Source organism: Neopsephotus bourkii, unplaced genomic scaffold (genome assembly GCF_033783945.1).
Source record: "Neopsephotus bourkii isolate Nb327-2 ecotype Australia unplaced genomic scaffold, CSIRO-AGI_Nbou_v1 NB_659, whole genome shotgun sequence".
NCBI lineage: Eukaryota > Metazoa > Chordata > Aves > Psittaciformes > Psittacidae > Neopsephotus > Neopsephotus bourkii.
Genome location: NW_026901158.1, coordinates 9,134,040 through 9,155,721, shown reverse-complemented (window position 1 = coordinate 9,155,721; position 21,682 = coordinate 9,134,040). Strand labels below are relative to the sequence as shown.

Sequence of the window (21,682 nt, the reverse complement as noted above, 5' to 3'; positions counted from 1 at the left end):
GAGCAGCTTGCTCCAAGCCCCTGTGTCCAACCTGGCCTTGAGCACTGCCAGGGATGGGGCAGCCACAGCTTCTCTGGGGACCCTGTGCCAGCGCCTCAGCACCCTCACAGGGAAGAGCTTCTGCCTAAGAGCTCAGCTCAGTCTCCCCTCGGGCAGGTTCAAGCCATTCCCCTTGGCCTGTCCCTACAGGCCCTTGTCCCAAGCCCCTCTCCAGGTTTCCTGCAGCCCCTTTAGGCACTGGAGCTGCTCCAAGGTCTCCCCAGAGCACAGCAGAGGGGCAGGATCCCCTCCCGGAGCTGCTGCTCACGCTCTGGGGGTGCAGCCCAACACACAGGGAGGGGTCTGGGCTCAAGTGCTCACTGAAGCTGGGTCATGGGGAGCTTCTCATTGACCAATAGCCCCAAGTCCTTCTCCTCATTTGGCATTTGTATTCCCGTAAGCTGGAGCACAGACCTGAATCCTGGCAGCACCCCCGTGAGAAATCCTTCCTGGTTAGAACAAGTTGAAAAGTCTTGAACCTTCCCCTGAGCAATGGGCCATACGGAGCCTCATTTCCTAAAACCTTTCCCTGATGATTCCTTGAGTGTCCACTCTCTCTGTGCCAGCAGGTCTGGATCCTGCCCTGGGCTGGCTCTGGCGCTCAGCAGCCCATGTCCCCCTATGTGCCACTGTGCAGAGCAAACAAGGACTCAAGTGCTCCTTCCTGCCCTGCAGCCAGGGATGCTGATGCTGTTTGCACCTCGGGTTTTTTGTCTGTAATAGGTGGAAATCATCACATTTAGATTCTAACGTGCTGGGAAAAGGGTTTCAAGGGTGAATAACTGCGTTCCTTGGGGGAAGACTTTTCTAGAGAGGTGTCTAGTGGATATTCTGCAGGCTTGCAATCACATACACCTATGAGGGAGCTGAGTTGCGTGGTACATCCATCACGCCTGCATTAAAATGCAGTTTGAACTGAGCTGTGTGCTGTTACACCTAAACCAGTGCCTGTCCCATGGAAATACTGACAGAAGCCTTGCTGCAAAGCCTGGTGCCCACAGACTGCTCAAGCCCAAGCTAAGCTGGATTGAGGTTTGCCTTCAGTGAGGTGGAGTGGTCCATGGGGGTAGACACAGGGTTTGACGCCAGAAGCAGCTCGGGGTGGCTCTTCCCACCCCTTACCTTGGGGCAGGCTCCCCAAAGCCTCCTAATTCCTTGCAGGAGGAGCCACCATCTGCTCCTGGTTGAGGTCCCGGCTGCGCCACGGGGGCTGACGTAGCATCATTCCACCCCTGCAGAGGAAGCCAGAGCTCTTTGTGTCAGTTCAGGATATGCTATATATACATACACACACATGACATCAATCGTCGCTCTCACAAGCCCTGCAGTCATCGTGGGGATGGTGTTAAGCCTCTTGTGGGCAAGGGATGCTGGCTGTGGTACCACTACCGGTAGCTGTGAACGGTTATGGCTCAGCCTCTGAGGAGAGGAGCTCACTTTCCTCATCACTGTGACATACAGGATCATCCACTCCTCTGGGGTTTGGTTTAGTTGGGGGCTTGTTTGGGAAGGAAAGCAGAGGAGCCCCTTATGAGAGGTGGTGGGTACTGGGTAGCTTGTGGGGACTGTTGAATGCTGAGGGCTTGGTCCTTATGCTCCCATCTGGGTCCAGGGTTGAGACTTGGCTCTGCAGGGCATGGGGATGCATCAGTCTGGGAGAGATGCAGGGGTGATGGTGCTGCAGCTCCTGCCAAGGCAGGCAGGGAAAGGAGCTCTCTGTCGGCCCCATCAGTGATCTGGGGGCAGATGTGAGCACAGAAACATCATTCCTTTAATCAAAAAAGAGAGCAGATGGCTCTTTACCCCAGCCCATCACACAGCAACATTTCAGTTACTCTTTGGTGCTTTAATCCCCATATTTAAGCAAACCAGGCTGGCAAAGCTGGGTCTGTCCCCTCCTTCACATCACACAGCGGGCATGAGAGAGCTCAGCAAGAGGCTGAACATCCTTGCCTGTGCTGTGGGTTGTATCAGTGAGCTGAGACCTGGTGGGACCTGGTGCTGCTGTGGGCTGTGCTTCGCTGTGGGCACATGGTGACACTGGCAGAGGGAAGCACATCCTGCTTTCCAGCTGCTGGCAAAGGGATTCCTTGTCCCCACTGTTCCTGCATTGTGCAAAGGCTTTATTCAACCTGCAGCCACTGTGCCAGAGCTGAGAAGCTTTGCTTGCTTTTGGCCATCCTTTAGGAATAAAACCTCTCTCAGACTTCAGCATCCTCCTCCCCAGCCTTTCCTGCTCCAGGAACTCAAAAGAGCAACGCAGTGGCAAAACCCAGCTTCTGTTTAGGGCACCTCAACCTTAACAGTGGGGCTCTGTCCCACAGTGATGGCAATTAGTGCAGCACTAATTATCCACATGGAACTTTGCCTGGGTCCCCGTCCCTCCCACCAGTGTAGTTCATGTGGGGTTAAAGGCCACCTGAGGTCACACTGTGCTGATCCCCTTCCTGGTGGGGACAAGGGTACCCCGTGGCCTTGGTGCTGGCTGGGGGGATGCAACAGCCCCTTGCCCTGTGGTCACCAGTCTGCTTCATTGGATTTGCTGCAGTGGTTTCATGGATGGGTTGCAGCAGCTGTGCAGGGATGAGCATCGGGATCTGCTGTGATGAGGAGGATTTCTTTTCTGGACAAGGTGAGAACACTGGGGCTGTTCAGTCTGAGGAAGAGAAGCTGCATGGAGACCTCAGAGCAGCTTCCAGTGTCTGAAGGGGGCTATAGGGATGCTGGAGAGGGACTCTTCATCAGGAACTGGAGGGATAGGACAAGGGGTGATGGGTTCAGACTGAAACAGGGGAAGTTCAGGTTGGAGATAAGGCAGAAGCTCTTCCCTGTGAGGGTGCTGAGGCGCTGGCACAGGGTGCCCAGAGAAGCTGTGGCTGCCCCATCCCTGGCAGTGCTCAAGGCCAGGTTGGACACAGGGGCTTGGAGCAAGCTGCTCCAGTGGAAGGGATCCCTGCCCATGGCAGGGGATGGAGCTGGAGGAGCTTTAAGGTCCCCTCCAACCCAAACCAGGCTGGGATTCTATGAAGCACCTTCTGCAAACAGCTGCAGCAGTCTTTCAAAGCTCACCCTTTGGGGCAGCTGGGGCCAGCCCTCCCCACCTGGCACCAGCCCCTGATGCTCCACAAGCTCCAGTGAACCTGAGGAATCCCAGCCTGGGTTGATGCCCTTGCCTTGCCAACCAGACCCTGGAATACCCCTGCCCCATCCGACTTGGCTCAGAGCAGAGAAAACCTGCTGGCAAATAAACCAAACCAAACCAAACCAAACCAAACCAAACCAAACCAAACCAAACCAAACCAAACCAGGGATGTTTAAAAGAGCCAGGCAGCTCGCTGAGGTATTCTGGATTAAAAAAGAGAAGGAATTCTAACACTCTTCCCAAGTGAAACAGTTTGAATGAATGGAAATGGACCATCATATTTCATATGGAGGGAGCTTGGTGTGAACCGTTGTCTTGTGGAGCTGCATTAGATCCTGGGATTAAGGATTCTGCTTTCCTCCTTACTCCCCTGCTTGACTGGGACAGGGAGGGAGAAGCAGAGCAGGGCAAAACAGCCCCTGAAGAGAGGGGGTTTGATACCACTCAAGCTGGAACTGGTTTTCCCGGGGTTGAACTGGCCTGCAGAAATACTCTGTTTCTGTTTTCCCAATGGCAAAGCTACTTCTTTTTCTAAGGGGGAAACGTTATGTAGGAAAATCTCACCATTGGAGCTCATGTAGCTCTCACAGCACCACTCTGGGGAATTCCTGTGGGTGCTTTTCCCAGAGACTGGGAATTTGCCACTCAATGGCACAGTCACCTTCCTGCCACCAAAGCATGCAGGCAGGAGATGCTGCTGCCAACAGCAGAGATGTTGAGTGAGGCTGAAGCAAGTTCCCATGGGATGTGAGCCCATTCCCAGGGTGCTGTGAACTGTGGTGTGTCCGTTAAGCCTCATATCCAGCTCTAAGGATCCCACTTATGGGAGGGTTTGAGAGCTCAGCTCAGCAGTGGGGACCCAGCATTGGGGATGGGAGCTGCTGCTGTGACACCTGGTGTTCCTGGTTGTGTTTCATGGCCCCATAGGGCAGCTCTGCAGAGTTCATCCCCTCTTAAAGCTGCTGTGGGCAAAGTGCAGGGGTTGGGCACAGGTCAAACAGATTTAGCCCAAGGAAATTGCTTGCACCAGAGTGTAAAAGAAGGCCAAGTTTATCAGTTTTCTTAATGGTTTGTGGTCTTTGAAAACCATTCAAATAACAGTTTCTTGTTTCTTAAAGGAAAAAAGAACCTAAAGAAAGTTATTTAACTTTTAGTCATTAAATCTGATTATCCTCACCACTAGCATTATGCAGAGATGCTTCCCCAGTTGCAGAACATGGATGTACCCTAAGTTGATACACTTCAATAGGCAAAATATTTCCATTGGGATTTGGAGAAATAGGAGAAGCAGGCAGGTAATGTATTGAAGAGACATCTTAAAGCACTTCAGTCCCAAACTCATCCATGGTGGATGCAGGGATAATCCCTGCTCTATACCATAGGCAGCTGTGGAGGATATAGCTGATGGTTGTTGCTGCAACCAGTCCGAACTGGGAATATCATTGCTGGGAATAAAAGCCAGGAGAGGAAGATGATTTGGTGCAGAGCAGCATCTGGGATCTTTCACACCTGCTCATTTAGGATGGTTTTGGTGGGAGAAGCTGGCTCAGTATCCCTGAGTACTTTCCTGGGTGTGGAAGGGTCTGGATGCTTGGTGCCTGGTGCCCCAGCACTGAGTGCTCTTCCCATGCACAAGGTGGCTGGTGGAGGGGCTCCACATGCAACAGCTAACCTCAGGATGGGTGATTCCTGGGAAATGAACTGTCCATGGGCTTTGAAGGCAGGACTGAACCAGTAAGCAGTGGGATTGGGTGGCTGTGATACAGCGCAGGGTTCGGGCTCCCTGGTTTCCTTGCTCCACCATGGCTCTGTGATAACTGTTGTGTTTCTCTGCCCATGGATTCCACCTGTAAAGGAAGGAGTGATGATACAGTCCAGCCACTCCCAGCACTGCCAAGGCCACCACTAACCCATGGCACTGAGGCCTCGTCTCCACGCTGTGTGAACACTTGCAGGGACGGTGCCTGCAGCCCTGCCCTGGGCAGCCTGTTCCAATGCCTGAGCACCCTTTCAGTAATACTCAGAGACCATTTAATGGATGCAGATTGAGCAGAAATGACCTAAATTTAAATTAAAGGAGCAAAAATGTCCTGTTTATGCCAGGAACCGTTGGTTTATCCCAGGAAGTGCTTGGAAGTCACAGCTTTGGTTCTTGTGCTTTAGTGATCTACATCTTATATTTTGTTGTCTTAATACAAGGCAGCCATGGTGCTGGGTGGGCAGAGTGTGACTGTGCCCCAGCAGCACTCCTGGTGTTACAGGGGTAGCTGCTTCCTGCTCTCAGGAAGAGCGGGGCTGGTGAGAAATCCAGTTTTATGGCTGTTGAGATACTGCAAGTGTGTTTAACATCACACGCAGCAGCACGACACGCAGGGGAGGTTTATCTCCCACATGCAGGAGTGGGAGATTGTCACAGCATAATTTATATTGGAAGAGACATTTGGTGATCACGGAACGCAGCTCCTGCTCCAAGCAGGTCCATTTAGATCCGGGTCATGTCTCCAGGGTCACCTGGAGTGGTTTTCCTGCTGAGGTGTGAGTGGCATTCCCCAAACTGTTCCTTTGTGCCTGGGCTCTTATTTTTGCCTGGTTTAGTTTAGCGTGGTCTTGAGCCTTGGGAAGAAGTGTCTGGGGTTACATGAGAGACTGCAGCTTCCTCCTTTCAAGTACAAGGAGCTGACACTTGCACAGGCAAAGGGAAAGGGAGACAGGGCTGACACACTCCAGAAGGTCCCAGGGCATGGAGTGAGCTCCAAGCCTGGTTGATGTGGAAATTGCAATCCCAAAGCAGCATTTCCTTCTGATGGAGAAGGGAAGGAGGAGAGGGGAACCATCAGTAGCTGGATGCTGCTCCTAAACTGGGCAGTTCCAGCTCTCGGAGGCATTGAAGTGATGCAGGAAGGAGCATCCCTTGTGTGTTGTGCTGCTCCAGCTTCTCCCAGCCCTTCCTTCCAGCCAAGGGACCCCCTTGCCCTGCTGCTTCCTGCCTCTCCTGAGCCAAACATGTGCGGACGTGACCGTGAATCCCACCCGGGATGGCTTTTACACGCACAGGCTGGTATTTCCTCCCCGCGCCCTCTCCCCCTGCTCAGCCCCTTCACAAAGAACCGAATCAGGCATCACTTGTGACCTTGACCTCCAACCTCTCCTCCCCTCCTCCCAGAACGTGCAGCATCTGGCAGGCATGTGGGGCTGGTGTGACTGCAGTCATAGGGCACAGCTGGGGGTTTGGTTCCATCGTCCCTTCACCCTTTTGGGATGTGTTTGTAGCCCTGGAGTGGTGCCTGGTTGGTGGTGGGGAGACCTCTAAAAGGGGTCCCTTAGAAGAGACTTAGAGAAGAGGGGAGGCCCCTGCATCCAGTGGTAGGGCTTGTTGGATGCATTGGAAGTTATCAAGGGTTGGACTGTCACAGGCAAGGAGTGATCCAGGACAACTCCAATGGGTGAAGAGTTGAGCCAGAGTGCTCAGTTCCTGTACATGCCAGGCTCCCAATCAGGGAGATCAAGAGTTCTTCTTTAGGAACCACTTCAAAGGGGAAACCAGCTAGTTGTGGTTAATCCCTTCCTGATGCCTCCAGCAGCCGTGATGCTGTGTGCTCTGACCTTCAAAACCAAACACAGACACCCAGATACTTGTCCCCTTGCCACGCTGTGCTCCTCTCATGACAATGCAGGCAGGAAGGGAAAAGAGGTTCCCCGTCCTCCATGGGTGGCTCTGGAGTGGTGGGGATGGTTCCTGCACCCACAGGAGGTCCCCGAGATGCTTCCCATGGGTGGTGCAGCACAAGGGGTGGCTGGGAGCCCTGGTGGTGGTGGTGCTTTGGGTGCAGAGAGGTTGGATCATGGCAATTGCTGTGAGCTGGGGGGGGCCTCCTGGGACTATTCCTCACCCAGAGCCACTCTCAATGTCTCTGCAGGGAAAGGTGAAGCATCCCTCTCTAGCATGGCTCATTGCAGATGGGATTTCCTACATCTCTGGGGCCAATCCATGAGTGTGTTTGCTGCTGTCAGGGAGGAGGCCTTGGGGCTGGGCAGGAGAGAGTAGAGACCACCATGAGCACTGATGTGAGACTTGCAAGACCAACATGGTCATAGTGCTGTGGGGAGATGGAAGGTTTCATCAGGGCTAGGACATGCTGGATGGACAATGGCTTCCTCCTAGGGGTGGAGATGGACCAAATCCAGTTTTATGGATGGGATAAGAAACTCTTGCCTTAAAAAAAGAGGGATGAAGTTTTGAAAGAGTCACCTCTGAACCTTTGCATTCAACTTCCCGTGCTTGGGCCATCGGCAGCCAGGTTTTCCAAGCTTTTCTTTATAGCTATGAGGCTCAGAAAGTTTAATTAAAGAGAGATTCAGAGACGGTAATGAGTCCAGCAGCTGAAGCATTAAGTCTTGGTCTGTGTCAGCAAGTAGTGTGCTCTACCCAGGGCAGATTTACAGAGCAGCAGGTCCAAGGCCCTTGTGTCTACTCCATATGGGCTCTGTGTGTTTTACGTTGGATTTTCAGGCCACAGGATACTCTCCATGTTGAAGCACATTAAATGTCCTCCACAGTACTTCTGGCTTAGCATCTCCAGAAAGGCATCAGACTGCTCTGCAGTGTAACTAAAGCACTGTGAGTGGGGATGGTTGAGGCGTTCGTCCTGAAATGCCTTCCTGAGTGTAATTGAAACAACTTGTGTGAGGTTTATTCATCTATTTATTATTTTCTATGTTTATTTTCCCCCTCCAGAAGCAGTTTGCAGAAGCACATTGTGAACCTGTGTTCACATGTGAATATACCGTGCTGCTGCGCTGCAGCTTGGTAGAACATGGACTAATGCTGTCGTGCCAGAGGGGAGACTGAGCTGAGCTCTTAGGCAGAAGCTCTTCCCTGTGAGGGTGCTGAGGCGCTGGCACAGGGTGCCCAGAGAAGCTGTGGCTGCCCCATCCCTGGCAGTGTTCAAGGCCAGGTTGGACACAGGGGCTTGGAGCAAGCTGCTCCAGTGGAAGGGGTCCCTGCCTGTGGCAGGGGTTGGAGCTGGAGGAGCTTTAAGGCCCCTTCAACACAAACCATTCCGTGATGATTCTGTGATTCTATCCCAAGGAAGCCCTTTTCAGCCCTTCTCTCAGATGGAGATAGGAAGCCTGGAGATCCCCATTCCACACTTGCATCTTTGAAGAGGTGCAAGGATGGCAGAGCTGATTTCCAAGCAATCTCTCATAATATCCTCTAAGATTTGCTCCTGCTTGTGAGTCTTACAGAAGGAGATGCCCTGGCCTGGGCTCCTCCCTGCGTGTGGTGGCAGATGTATTCTGCCTTGCAGGCTCTGTGCTTGTGACCTGTGAGCAGCACAAACATGTCTCCCCAAGCAGTGGAATAATTCCTTCTCTTGGAGGTGCTGTCCCTGCTGGTGCTGGCCTTGGGGAGCCCCATCCCTGTTCTGAGCCCCCCCTGAGCTCTTTCCCTGGTTCTTTGCCCCCAGTAAGATGCAAGGAAATGAACCCTGCTCCTTTCACAGCACACAGTTGCCTTTTTCCCTACTTTAGTCTCCCTGAATGTGTTTTTGTTTCATTTTTTATATTCCTTTCAGGCTTTACTGGAATTCCCACAGGGCTCAGGCCAACCGGGTAGAGGATGCTGATTGGAAACAGAATAGGACTGGAAGCAACTGAGTTAAATGGCCTGATAAAACAGCCATATCCTGGCTGATGTGCAGAACCAGTGCGAGATTGTCCTTGCCCCTTCCTCCCTGCTTGGAGAGGGCTTGAGCTAAGCAGAAACCAGCCCACTCCAACTGCTTCTCTATTTCTTCCTTTTTAACTCTCTTTCTTAACACCAGTGTACAAACATTGCTGCAGTGTGTGTGTTAGTGCCGGTCAAGCCCTGGCTCATGCACAGCCCAGAGAAGGTCCCTCTCTTTGCTGGGGTTGTGCATGGTGAGGTCTTGCTACATCATCTTGCACCCCTGTCTCTATAGGAGAGTTGATTGCCAAGAAGAGGGATGGGCATCAAGCTCTCCCACAGCAAAAAGGATGCATGTTGTTCTGCTTGCATGAGTCATTTCTCTCCTTATCTCAAACCTGAAAGTGGGTTAAGCATGTAGGAGAGAAGGTGTCTTAATTTGAAGCCTGTAACATCAACAGTTGCCATATCAAAGACAGCTCAAAGCGTGGTGCAATGATCAGGAGATTGTGACATCTCTGGCTGACGTTTGCTGGTGTGTTTGAAGCAATGGCCTGGATTTGTTGCTTTTGTAGCCCCTTCTCCAGTCAAACAAGCTGCTTCTGTAGCTCCCCAAGGACCTGCACGCCCCAGCCAGGGTTTCTCTTTAGCTCCATCAACAGTTTGCTGCTAAGCACAATGACATGGGGCTCCCTTTGTTGATGGGCTGCAGTGGACTTGGTGGAGCCTGAAGCTGAGCTGTGACTAGAAGAGGTGTCACTCGGTCACTTGATGCATGGGATGAGAAAAGAGGTCGATGGAGCTTGGGAACCTGGGTCTTTAAATTGGGATGTGGGAGTGGAATTCAAACCCATCAAAACTGTTGGTTTTCCTGTGTTTTACAAAGAAAGCTCTTGGTTGGTTGGTTGGGGTTTTATTGGGGGGGATGTTGTGACATCTCAGGGGTTTAAAAACTAAGTTCAATTTTCAGTGTCAGAGCAGCTTTCTGTGTTTCAGTTACATAAAGTTAACTTACACTGAATAAAAGGCAACAAGCAAAAGGTGACTCCTCCCCAGACAGAGCTGAAACCCGGCATTTCTGGGCTAGCTCAACATGACTCACTTTTCCTTCTTTTTTTTTTTACTTAAACATGGGGAAAGTTTTCTGTTTGGCACTGATTTCTTCCCAGAAATTTCATTTAACCCCGAGACCTCCCCCACATCCCAAATTCATCATTTTCCCCATATGATCTGTTGAGGGAAGCGGTGCCTCTCTAATGGATGCGTTTACCCCCACTCAAAGGCAGCAGGAGGAATGAAGAGCACATTTAATTTTACATCCCTGCTGTTAAAACAAGTCTCATCAACCCAATGTCTGAGGCTCTTCCCAAACTGACACCCTGGTCTGAGCTGGGCTGTGCAGAGGCAGCATGAATGGGTGAGCGTGTGTGACCTCGGCCTTCTTCAGCTTTACTTGTGATGACTGCTAAAGGCTCAAAAACTGGGGTTTGGTGGGAAAAGAGAGATTTTCCTCTGGGTTTTTTCTGGTTTTCTCCCTGGGAAATTCTCTAGGTTAGTAAAGAAATAGAGAGAAAGGGAAACTTAATTTGAGCTGGGAAATGATTATTGGAGGGTAGGATGCTCCATTGCAGCATTAGAAGACACAGGGATGGATGTGAGCCAGCCTTTGGACAAGGTGCTTTTCACAGGGAGGAAGAGGATTTTAAGCCTTGGGGAGGAAACAGGGGTGGAGATCTCCACATCCTGCTTTTCCATAAAGGCTGACTGGTGTAGAGGCTGACCAGTGTAGAGGCTGACCCATGCTCATGTGCTGAGCGTGTCCTTCTGCGGACTTCATCTGCAAATAGAGTTGCAGGAGGCTTCTTCACTGCCAGTGGAGGATCCATGCCCATCCTCACCCAGGATCTGGCCATGGTGAGGCAGGGATGGGATGTAAGTCAGCTTTGAGGTGTCAGGGAGCCATTGTGGGTGAAGGGGATGAATGTCTGCTTAGGGAGCTCTGAGAGGATCAGCTCCTCCTGAGGTGGGGAAAGAGGGCACCATGGTGGGGTTTGGGGATTCACACCTTCTCTCCACATGGAGGAAATCCTGGTTTATCTTTGTTTACCCAGAGCCCTCTGAGCTGTGGCTCAGCCATTCCATAAGCTCAGCCTGACCCAGGAGGCTTTGGTGAAACAAGACTTTAGGAGAAGAAGAGCTCTTTTTGCTTGGAGGATCTCAGGGTCCCTGTCCTTGCAGGAGGCCCCAGTGTGTGTGGCAGCAGTTGCTCATTGCATCAAGCACCTTACCATGCCATTGACTTCTCACAGCACCCAAAGGTACTTTGGGTGTAATGATATCAGTGGAGGGGAGACGCAGGAGGCGAACAGCTCTGCTTAACACTGAACGCAAAGAACTTGGAGGAGCATTCAGGAGTTGAGCAAAGGCAGAAACCACAACAATTCGATTGTGCAGGAAAATTGGCAGCCACGAGTGTGGAATGAATCACAGACGTGCACATGTTTTGCCCGAGGTGAGAATCAGAGCACTTTTTTGGCTGTGAAATGTCAGCTTGTTACTGGGAAACACTCCTTTTAGTGTGCTGTTCTTTATTCTTGAGAGCTGCGCTGAAGGGAGCATGGAGGGAAGGCCAGGACTGCAGCTCCTGCTCTGCCCCAGGCTGTGCTGATGCTGCTGCACGAGGTTCTCGTACTTCTTTCTCTTGCTCATCCCTGCCCTGTGTCTGCAGGTCCTTGGGGGCAGGCAGTGCGTGGTAGCTGGTTACAACCTCTAGAACCTTGTTCCTGACCAGATGAGTTTTAACACCAGATCAGAGCCTGGACACTGACCCTCGCTGCAGCGTATCTAAAAGGGAAGGCAGCAGAAATAGACCCCTGCAAAGCAGTTGCCTGCAGTGAAAACTTTCCCTTTAATTAAGTGCACTGGGACTAATTTTGGTTTGGCCATTAGTCATAGGCTGAGTAACAGGAGCTGGTAGAGCAAAGCACAGTGGCAAAGCTCAGTTCAGGCAGCTCCAGCTCCCACAGCTCGTGGGGCAGCATCTGTGCCCCTTCTACCTTGCATGGAACCGTTTCAGGGAAGGCCAGTATCTCCAAGGTGATGAACTGCAGCGTGAAGCAGCTGTATGTTAGCTCAGATCAACCATGTGCTGACCTGCGATCATTCTTTAAAGGGGAAAATTGGCCTTGCTGGATGAAGGTGATGCTAAGAGGGGTTTGGACAGAGGTAAGAGGTTTGCCAGATGCTTGTGCAATAGGGATTCTCCTGTAGTAGACCCCATGCTGTTGAGGGAAAGCAGACAGGATTTACCTTTCCTTGCCAGCAGTTTGGAACCTGGAGTCTCCAACCCTCTTCCATGAATAACAGATCCATGGGATCCATGAACAAGCATCCCCGATCCCATTGCTGTAGGCAGCAGAACTGGCTGGGTCCCTGGCTCTCTGCCTGCTGTGCTTGGCACAGTGCTGGAGCATGTCCAGCCCCATGTCCCCTGTGTGTCTCCTGCCTTTTGCCCTCAAGCTTTCTTCCCTTAGTGCCAGCTTCTCTCCGAAGAGAAGCAGTGCTGGTGTGCATCCAGCTTCATGGATGGAGCTGCCGTGTTTACCCTGGGCTTTCAGGATCAGGGGTGATGTTTTGAGGTTTTCTCTGCAGGCTGGTGTGCTGGAAAGAGCTTTACATCTGAAAGCAGATGCCAGTGAGCATCCTGCCCCATAAGGGGTTCCTGGATGGGGCTTGATGTTACGAGCGGTGCAGGCACCTCTGCAAAGGAGCTCTGAGCACACAAAAGGAGAAAGCTTTGGAAAGATGCTCTCTGGGTATCAATGGATGTTTCCCTTTTGCTCTCTAGCTCTGCAGCAGAGTTTGAGAGGGGAAAATCAGGCAGGGTAGGGAAAACACACTCTGGCACTTTGGCTGCAGTGAAGCAAACAGCAATTGGTTTGGTCAGTGCAAGGACTGAAATGTGGGACTGAAAAGCTGCAGTGTTTATTCCTGTAGCTGTAAGAGACCCCTGCTTGGTACACAAGGTCTTGAGGGAGCAGGGAGAATGGCACAGGAGAAGACAGGCAAGAGCTTCCAGAGCAAGCTAATTCTCCAATCCTTCCCTTGGCTGGAATATGCGCATGTGCATCCTAGTTGCCTCATAAATGTATCCTCACAGCCTCCCAACATTAGCTCTGCTTTGTTTCTCCACCTGCACAAAAGGAAAGAAATATTTATCCATGGTCATGTGGACATGGAAGTGCAAGCCTCGGTAGATCTGCTTGAATAGAGCACGTTGTGGTCTAGTGGAAGAGGCAGAAGGTTTGGACCAGATGAGCTTTAAGGTCCCTTCCAACCCAAACCAATTATGATTCTATGAAGCAGCATCCATTTGGATGCTTAAGGAAACGTGTTGTGTTCAGTTGTAGCTCTTCCTCGGGATCTGTCATCAAGGACATCTGTATACAGCTGGGGACAGCACAAGGACTCCCATATGGATGTTGGGTGGATGTTCAGCTCTAACTGCCACCAGAAACAAAGCTGCACTTGTGGGTGCCAGTGTGTGACCCAGTGAGGCAGAGCTGCTGTTTGAACAGGACATCCCTTGGGTCTGAAAGCACAAAGGACCTTTCACTGCTTTCCAGCTGCTACTTCCCTGCAGGGTTTTGACGCTTTCATTATAACTGGGAGAACAGGAGTCGTGGAGACCCTGAGCCAGCGTGTGCTTGTTCATGGAGTGACAGATGGCTCCTGGCACACGATCAGACCCTTTCTGGTTGCCTTTCACCAGCAACTAACATCTGGGCTTATTGCCTTAGGTCTGGTTTGCCTTGCATGTTGCCACTGATATCAGGTTTAAGCTTTGGTTTTCCAGGCTTGGATGGTGTTACATGTACAGTTAGACTAAACCAGAGGAGCCAATCCATCACTAGTGAAGGAGTTTAGAGGAAGGCTCTGGTTTTGGGGAGCACTGAGCCCTCATTTGCTGAAATGAAAGGAATTCCCAGGATAGGCTGCCTGGACGTGTTTGTTTTGATTTTTCTCAGGCTGTAATCTCTCCCAGATGTGTATGTCTGCAGCAGAAGATACTGATTCCACAGTTCCTCTTGTTACTCGAGGCACTTTCAACGTTGCCGCAATAATAACTCAGGCTGAGCCTCTGCCAGACTTGAGAATAATTGCTCTAAAAGAATGGGAGTTGGAGCTGGAGAAACGCTTGTGAAGCTCAACTTGTAATGGAGAAGAAGGAAACAAAGCCTTTCAAAGGGAGATATTTCCTATCAAACTGCTGCATCATTCCCAAACTCTGAAATGACTTTTCCTTCTGTAAGAAATGTTTCTGCCTTATCTCTATCTCTTCATGGCACTTTTGTGCTTCTGGTGCAGATTTTGCTGCTCCCCCTTGCCATTTGGTGAAGAACAGAATCATAGAATGGTTTGGATTGGAAAGGACCTTAAGGTCATCCAGTTCCAACCCCCAAGAAAATGTAGTTAGGAGCTGAATGGCAGGAAGGACTAAATCAGTTCTCACCCTTTTCCTCTCCTCTCCTCTCCTGCAAGCATCTGCTGTTGAAGCCAGGGATGGGAGCTGCAGGGACCTCCTTGTGCTCTTGACCTTGAAGTCCATCACATCCAGACAAGCCATGGCCATGGGAGCTGGGGGTGGTTTGTGCACACAGATGTGCAGTGCTCTTCATCAGCACAAGAGGATGCCAAGAACCAGGGGTACAATCTCTGGCTGTGGAAATGCCCCATCCCTGGCAGTGTTCAAGGCCAGGTTGGACAGAGCCTGCATGCTCAAGTGTGAGGTGTCCCTGCCCATGGCAGAGGGGTGGAACTGGATGATTTTAAGGTCCTTTCCAACCCAAACCATTCTGGGATTCTATGATTGCTTTTCTCTGGTGGCTTTGTCCATATTTACGTGACTGTCTTCCAGCCCAACAAAACAAAACAACAAAGAGGGAGGATCTTGGCAAGCTGGAGCTGGAAACAAGCCCCTCGAGTGTGATCATTTGTAGAATTTGTTCTTAATTTACTTGGCAAATGGAGCAACAATGAGAAGCTCATTTACTGGTGACAGCGAGTGCCAATGGTTTGGGACTTGTCCCCACTCAAGTGTCACACAACTTTTACTAGTGTTTCGTAGCTGTTCATAGATGAATCCCACAGAACACACTGCGTAGGCATTGTGGAGCAATTCAAACATGGTTCATGCTGATTTACTGTAATTGAGTAATGAACTTGAATTTCTGTGAACTGGACCTGGACAGATTGAAGAGTGGCTGTGCAGGGATTTGCACAGGTTTAAATCCACTTTAAAACACCCTTTTATCTAAAACCATTAAGCCCTAAATACAGATACAATATCAGTTCCACTGTGTTAGGCTTGAGTAAAGTGAGGGATTAAACTCAACCCAAAAGCATTTGGAGTGTTCAAGGCCAGGCTGCATGGGGCTTGGAGCAAGCTGCTCTAGCAGAAGGTGTCCATGCCCATGGCAGGGGTTGGAGCTGGATGAGCTCTAAGGTCCCTTCCAACCCAAACCAGTCTGATTCATTTGCTGTCAATGCTCCAGGAGGGGACAGGACATGCATACACAGAGCAGAGAAAGAAGGAACTGGGAAGGATCCTTGGAGAGCAGGGGATAGGAGACACACCAGGGTGTGAGTGTGACCTGGGACTGAAGGGCGAGCAAGGCTGGGGAGAAGCATAGCATCCCAGAGCAGTTTCCTAGAGACTAAGAACTCTGGGCTGATGTTAACTCTCTTGGCTGCTCAGGAAGGAGATGGTTGAGGAGCTCTGCAGGATCTCAGTACATGCCTTAGGAAGTGGCTTCTAACAAACCAACCCAAGTGAAGGCAATAAACCCTGCAGAGCACTCTGCCATTGTGAGCTTCCCTCCCAGCACCTCCTTCAAAAAGGTCTTTGGATTTGTCAGGATATTGATTAGTTCCATGTTTGCAAAGCAAACACACGTTTCCTTGTCCCTATGAGGGCAGGAAATGCTTTTCAGTTAATGGGACGAGATTATCATGCATCCTCATGATTTGCACTGGGATTTGTAGAGGGAAGACCTGGTGAGGGTGGTGAAGCTGAAGGCTGAAATGCCCATCAAGCCCACTTCCCCACTCCTGTGGTCACTCTGGTTTCATAATCCCCACTGTGTGTTTAGCAACTGTTGACTTCCCTCCTCCCATTGCTCGTCTCCCAAAAGGCATCTCACAGACTCCCTTCTTCTTCCACTTGTCCTACTTTTCCCTGTAGCCAGCGTATCCTTATTCAGGGTCATCCTTGACTTCCGCAGCCCTTCCTCCTCCCTGGGCTTTGTCCCCAGAAGCCCCATCCCAGCAGAGCCCCCATGCTGGGTCCGTACAAAGGAGCAGCAGCACGCATGCAGACCTATGTATGGAGCCTGAAAAGAAGCCTTCGCTCCCATTTTTCCTGTCCAAACAATGCTCCCAGCTGGCTCTTTCATCTGAAAAGGTTTCTCTCCCCTGAAATTCTCTGTCCTCTCTGTGGGTGGGTGGTTGCATTCACTTCTCCGCTAATAGGTACCATGTTCTCTGTGAGAAATGGGCTTTTGCTTTTTCTTCCTGCTTTGGCTCCATCCCCTTCAACTTGCAGCAGCTGGGTCGAGCCCAAATTCTCTCTGCTCTCCGGAGCAGGGAGGAGAAGGTTGAAATCCTGTTGCATAAGCCTCTGTGTTCAACTTAAACTTTGCCTTGTGTGGCTTGTGGTGTTGTCCTTAACAAGAAGTTGTTAGGTGACAAGGGAAATGGGAACAATAGAGAATGGACGTGGCCCAGGAAGACACATGGGTGGCTGCTGTGGGCATTATTTACTTTACAGGGATAGAAAGAGAAGCAGGAAGAGCTGCTGGAAGGCTCATGACCTGCAAACAGCATGGAGAAGGGAAAAGGTTCCAGGAAGACCTTGTTGTGGCCTTTAAATACCTAAAGAAGCCAACAAGAAACCTGGAGAGGGGCTTGGGACAAGGGCCTGTAGGGACAGGCCAAGGGGAATGGCTTGAACCTGCCCGAGGGGAGACTGAGCTGAGCTCTTAGGCAGAAGCTCTTCCCTGTGAGGGTGCTGAGGCGCTGGCACAGGGTGCCCAGAGAAGCTGTGGCTGCCCCATCCCTGGCAGTGTTCAAGGCCAGGTTGGACACAGGGGCTTGGAGCAAGCTGCTCCAGTGGAAGGGGTCCCTGCCCGTGGCAGGGGTTGGAGCTGGATGAGCTTTAGGGTCCCTTCCAGCCCAACCATTTATGATTCTCTGCCCGTTCAGCACCACATGGGACCCAGACTTGATGTGGTTTTGGGCATTCCTATGCCTCAGATGTGAACTGTCACAAAGGAAGTGGAGGACCCTCAGTGTTTCTGGAGGGCTGCCTCATTTTGAATACTTGGCTATGGATCACTGCGGTGGTGTCAGTGGTCTGAGGTGCCAGGAAACCCTTGCCCGAGTATCAAGTGCTCTTTTTCCATCACTTAATACAGAAAGCCTTTAATATCAGTTATGACTGTGATGTACAAGTCTCTCTAATTCAGTTGCAAGCGCATGGCCTGTGATCCTAGGCAGACTCTAATAGGAGTCTTTCATAAGGCACTCAGAAATCAGAGGGAGAAAAGACCCATTAGCTCATATGCTTCATTCCCCAGCCAGCAAGCACCAGGGCTGTCCTCTGGGCTTGTCCAGCCCAGTTATTTCAGGTCCCAACCAGTGGTGCTGCATCCAGGGGAAGTGACTCAGTCTGACAGACCCAGTTACGAGCTCTCCCAGGGCTCCAGTTATGGTTTATGTTGTTTAATGTCATTTCCTTTCCCCTCATTTCCCTCCTCTGGGGAGAAGTTAAAGCCTAATATAAGCTTCACACGTGCATCAAGCCAGAGGAAAGCATGGATGGTTGCTTCGTTGTGTTTGCAACATGGGGTATCCCCTCGATGGAACATCTTCCTCTGGGATGAAGCCTTAGGGATTGGATGTGGTGATGGAGAACTGCTGTTGAACCTTACTGTGCCCCTGAGAGCACTAATGGGCCTTAATGGCTCTGACCAGCCTCACCTGGGACCTCCACTCACACCTGCACTCCAGGAGCCCATTTAAGCTCAGCCCTGCATCCTCAGCTCTCTTCTGAGCTTTGGTGTAGGGTTTGTGCCTCCAGCTCTGTCTCTGGCTTTATCTCCTGGATGGACCATGGACGTGTGCTGGGTATATCTTGTTTCTTGTACATTTGTCTCCTGTCCTGTCTCTTGGCTTTGCACCCATTCTGTAGCCTTGTTTCCAGACCTGCTTCTGTCCGTGTCTTTCTTTGTCCTTCACTGTGCTCCATAGGGGACCCTGGACCTGGTCTATGGCTGCCTGTGAACCCTGTTACCAGTGCCTGGGGTTGCCTGCAATGGGCTCCCCAGCCCTAGGTGCTCCCCACCACCTTCCCTCTCCACTGCCCTGGCTGATGGGTGCCTGTGTGCCAAGCATGGTCCAAATTGGCCTTCCGGGGTAAGCAATGTGGTGTCATCTCCTCTTTGAAGGATAGATGGACCTTTGTGGTTGTTATCTGACCAGGCTATTGCCCATGTTCCCTGTTTCTCCTTTTTTCCCTTGGGAATTTTGACTTTGTGGTGCTGCAAGACTGATGAGGGCAAGGAAACCTGGTATTGAAAATTCAGAGCTTATGGTCTGATGCAGGTCCATTGGCAAAGTCCAGCACCCAACAGTGCAGGGGCATAAGCAGAGCGCTCTGCCTTCATTTCTCCTTTATGCTAGAAATGCTGATGCTTTTTGTGTGCTTAATATCTGGGCTAGAATTTGCTGATCACTTCCCAGAGTGGTGGGGTAAAGTTTTCGATCCCTCTTTCTGTGTGCTTTTTTCCATTTTGAAAAGGGATCCACACATTTTGGGGGATTTTCTGTTCAGCTTCCCCCAGGAAGCAATCAAGAAATCAGAGATTTTTAAATAACCTTTTAAAGTGCACCAATGTGTTTAGACCAAGGCAATGGAGGTAGTGATGGTCCAGAGCACACTGGTGACCATCACAGAATGCATCTTCTCTTGCTGAGCTCTGCAAGGCTCTGCTGGTTTTCTCCTCCAGTCAGGGTTTAGCATTGCTGGGGCACCTGCACTGGCACACAGGGTCAGTCTGGCACAGTTGGCTATTGGAGGCAGAGACCTGTCACAACACCCAGTACCACAATGGATTCATGTGGTTGGATGCAGGAGCTTTATAGTGTACTTCTAATAGCTTTTTATAGGTGTCTTCCTCTGCACTGTTGTGCTCCCCTCCCTTGAAAGCAAATGTCTACCCAAATGTGATTGGCACCCTCATGGTTAACTTCAGCTTCAGGTTAACTTCAGCTTGGGATGCTGGGCTCCAGCCCCACTGGCCAGTGCTTGTCCTTGCTAAGCCTGTGCACAAGTCTCCTGGCACTGGGCTGCCTGGGAAGATTCCTGCACTGCTTTGGGAGCCTGGAGCAAGCTGAATTTGGCAGCAGTCGTTGAACTCCAGGAATCTCCTTTCCAGCAGGCTTTTGGGTTGAGGTTGAAGGGTAAAGTTGGTTTGGCATGCAGAATGTGCACCGTGGGCAGCCCTGCCTGGGTTTTCTGCAGGTTGAGCAAGGAAGAACCCATGTCTGGAGCTCAAAGTAAACCCAGCCTGCCTGTGAACACAGCTTGGTGTGAGCCTGGCCTCGGGTCCTGGGCAGCGTTGCCTCCAGGGTGCAGGTAGGAGCACACTGGTCGCTCACTGCTGCTCCCAATGTGCATGCCAACAAGCAGGAATGTGTTCCTAAGGATGGGACCACAGCCTAATGCCTCCCATGATGTTCAGGCTCTGATGACCACAGCAGTGCATGGCCCCTCTGCCAGAGCTGGGGCTGCTCTGGGCATACAGTGGGGTCAGCCTGTCTCTCCCTGGGCTGGTAGGTACATGCTCTGGTGGCCCATGCTTTGGACAGCCCTCCTTTGGCTATGATGGGCTGTGGTTCCTACCCATTGCCTTCCCTGGGCATGAAGAGATCTCATGAGTTTTGCTCCTAATTCTGTTTTGTTTCTGTGCCAGATTCTTCTCTTGGCACTGGGGAGGGGTCCAGAGGCAAACACCAGCCCTGGCTGTTCAAACCTCCCCTTGTAGCCCAGCTCCTGTGATCGCTGCCCTGCTACCCCCAGTTCTCAGGCCTCGGAGAGAGGAAACTCTGCTGCTTTATATAGGAAAGCACCAGGCACATGCCTAACCCAACCCCAGCCCCACGTTTTGTCAGGGACCATGGGTTTTGCTTTCAGCAAATGCTCTAGTTGTGTGTTAAGGCCATGAAGCAGTAGTTTCTTTCCATTGCAGTGCTACATTCCCAGATGCAGCTTGTGTAGGAAAAGCCGTAATGTAAGAGAAACCATTGAATTCACACTCGTCTGCCTGTAATCACCAGCAAAGCTGATGGGTAATGAGGGCTGCAGCCCTTTGAGGTGGAGCATGCAGGTCTTGGTACATCCACTGATGTCGGCAGCTGGGACATCGCCTCCCAAAACTATCTGGGAATGAGAAAGGATGGACATTCCTGATGGATTTCTCCCCCTCTGTCAGCTGTGTTTGATCTAAGATCAATTCCCCACCCTGTGTGTGCACATCACTTGTAACACCAACAGATGCTGCCAGCTCAGTGCTGTTTTGGGGTTTGTGACTGCTCAGGTCTCTGAGGGGCTCAGCCCTGCACCCTGTCTGGCTTGGTACCACTCTTGTGCAGTGTTCCTGCTTCCAAAGGCTACTGCACATTGATGTTCTAAGCAGAGATCTGCCTGGAAACATAGAATCCCAGCCTGGCTTGTGTTGGAAGGGACCTTAAAGCTCCTCCAGCCCCAACCCCTGCCATGGGCAGGGACCCCTTCCACTGGAGCAGCTTGCTCCAAGCCCCTGTGTCCAACCTGGCCTTGAGCACTGCCAGGGATGGGGCAGCCACAGCTTCTCTGGGCACCCTGTGCCAGCGCCTCAGCACCCTCACAGGGAAGAGCTTCTGCCTAAGAGCTCAGCTCAGTCTCCTCTGTTTCAGTTTGAACCCATCACTCCTTGTCCAATCACTGTAGTCCCTGATGAAGAGCCCCTCTCCAGCATCCTTGTAGCCCCCTTCAGACACTGGAAGCTGCTCTGAAGTCTCCACACAGCTTCTCTTTTCCAGGCTCAGCAGCCCAAATATTTTAAGCCTACCTCCATACAGGAGGTGCTCCAGCCCCTGAGCATCCTCATGGCCTCCTCTGGACTTGCTCCAACAGCTCCATGTCCTTCTTATGTTGAGGACACCAGAACTGCACACAATGCTCCAGGTGAGGTCTCACAAGAGCAGAGTAAAGGGGCAGGATCACCTCCTTCGACCTGCTGGTCACACTCCTTTTGATGCAGCCCAGGATACGGTTGGTTTCTGGGCTGCAAGCGCCCACTGAAGCCGGCTCATGTTCATTTTCTCATTGACCAGTACCCCCAAGTCCTTCTCTGCAGGGCAGCTCTGAATCTCTTCTATGCCCAACCTGTAGCTGTGTCTGGGATTGCTCCTACCCAGGTGCAGGAGCTTGTACTTGGCCTCGTTGAACTTCATGAGTTTGGCATTGCCCGCATGTTGATGCTGTGACCATGTGGGGAGCTGGGGAAACACCAGGTGAAATCCCAAGTCACCCCAAAATGCTGTGTCTTCTGCATTACCTCATTCCCCCCCTCTCCCTCCCTTACCAGTACAGGGCTTTTTGCCTTGTAAAACTAGCTGAGGAGGTGGTGTCTGGACCACTGTATTAGCATCTGAACTGGATCAAAGCTGCTCTTTCAATTGACTTGTTACTTTGCAGAGCCATGGATCTATGTGGTGTGTAGATGTCCTGT

General features: G+C 51.3%; 1 protein-coding gene across 1 annotated transcript in view; it reads left to right on the top strand.

Annotated features, from left to right (window-relative positions):
* LOC133212006 (collagen alpha-1(I) chain-like) overlaps positions 1-21,682 on the top strand; it is an 80,023-nt gene that overhangs the window by 4,570 nt on the left and 53,771 nt on the right. The window lies entirely within an intron of this gene.